Source organism: Phoenix dactylifera, chromosome 2, assembly GCF_051530095.1.
Source record: "Phoenix dactylifera cultivar Ajwa chromosome 2, Ajwa_hap1_PhDact_Kaust_v1.1, whole genome shotgun sequence".
Taxonomy (NCBI): domain Eukaryota; kingdom Viridiplantae; phylum Streptophyta; class Magnoliopsida; order Arecales; family Arecaceae; genus Phoenix; species Phoenix dactylifera.
The window spans coordinates 21,005,892-21,007,547 of record NC_143191.1 but is presented as its reverse complement, the minus strand read 5'-3'; the positions used below and the strand labels follow the sequence as shown (position 1 = coordinate 21,007,547).

General features: G+C 38.5%; 1 long non-coding RNA gene across 1 annotated transcript; it reads left to right on the top strand.

The window, feature by feature from the left end:
• Window positions 1–273: 273 nt before the first annotated feature.
• Window positions 274–615, top strand: LOC149768240 (uncharacterized). Its single transcript, XR_016399161.1, has 2 exons — window positions 274–453; window positions 485–615. It is a non-coding gene; the product is annotated as an uncharacterized LOC149768240 (long non-coding RNA).
• Window positions 616–1,656: the final 1,041 nt, after the last annotated feature.

Sequence of the window (1,656 nt, the reverse complement as noted above, 5' to 3'; positions counted from 1 at the left end):
TGAACATAACGGCTAGTTGTGCAGAAATGCTTTTTGGACTCCCAACGGCTATAAACGGCTAGTTTCTTCAATCCAACGGTCAGAAAGGACTATTTGGAGGTTGGAGAAGTATTTAAGAGGGAGTATTCATCAGAGGAAGCAAGCTTTTGGGAAAAATACATCAAGTGCATTCAAGAGAGAACCCTAGCAAGACAAGCTTCATCAAGAGCTTCATTCAAGAATCAAAGAAAGGGATTGAGCAGATTCAAAGAGGCATTAAGAGCTCCTTCCCCCATTGAAGAGTGAAGCTTCCTTGACCAAAAAGAGCAAAGCGACTTCAAAGCGATAATTTCTTTCTAACTCTTCTTGTTGTTCATATTGCTTTATATGCTCATCTAGGAGTTTAAATCATTTCTTTTCATTTGTATAAACACTTTGTAAAGGTTCGTTGGTAAGCCCGCAAAACCAACAAAGGTTCGTTGGTAAGCCCGCAAAACCAACAAAGGTTTTTGGTGAACCCGGAAAACCAAAGTTGTATAGGTTCGTTGGTGAGCCCGCAAAACCAACAAGGTTCTTGGTGAGCCCGGAAAACCAAGTGTATAGGTTCGTTGGTGAGCCCGTAAAACCAACAAGGTTTTTGGATTGTGAGCCTGGAAAACAATCCAACTGTAATCCGCAAGATTATAGTGAATTCCCAAGGGTACGCTTGGGGAGTGGACGTAGGTGCTAAGGAGAGCACCGAACCACTATATATTGGTGTGTTTGCATTGTGTTTGTGCTTTCATTTTCTCTTGCTTTATCTTCTCTTCTTGCATTAGATTAACTCACTTAAATAACCTAAGAGAGCATCCATCGCACTTAATTTAGAAAGTTTTAAAAGTACCAAAAATTTAGAAGAAACCAATTCACCCCCCCCTCTTGGATTGTCACCTTGGGCAACAAGTGGTATCAGAGCAAGGTGCTCTAATAGTACCCATTGATCTCACAATCAAGAGTTAAAGATCATGACAATCCAAGTGGGATGTTCTATAGGAGAGGGACAATTAATTGATAGACCACCTCTATTTAATGGCACAAACTACACTTATTGGAAAGCTAGAATGAGGATATTCATTCAAGCTTCAAACTATGAATTATGGTACATCATTACTAGAGGCCCTCACTCACTCTCTCACACTATTAATGAAAAAGACTTAGCACAATTGAATGCTAATGCTATGAACATACTATATTGTGCTATCCATGAAACTGAATTTAATAAAATCTCTGCATGTTTATCTGCTAAGGAAATCTGGGATACTTTAGAAAATATTTATGACAATATTCTGTTTAGCTCACATATGCTTCAATTACATACTAACAGTGAGCCTGCAGAAAACGATGTTGAATCTCCCAATCCGGAAGAAAGAACAACAAATGAAGAATTCGGTGATGAAAAAACAAGGATCCATACCCAAACACCGAAAAATTCAAAAGCTTCCTAAAGACAAAGAAGAAGAGGAAGCAAGAAGAAAGTAAGAAAGAGATAAAAAGGAAGAAAGCCTTGACCAAGGAAGAGTCAAGCAAGAAAATAAAAGTTAGGAGCAACAATGATGATACTAGCTCCAAAGAAGTACAAGGGGTAACTAACTTGTGCTTTATGGCACAAGAAGATAAGGTACAATCTGAATCTACTCT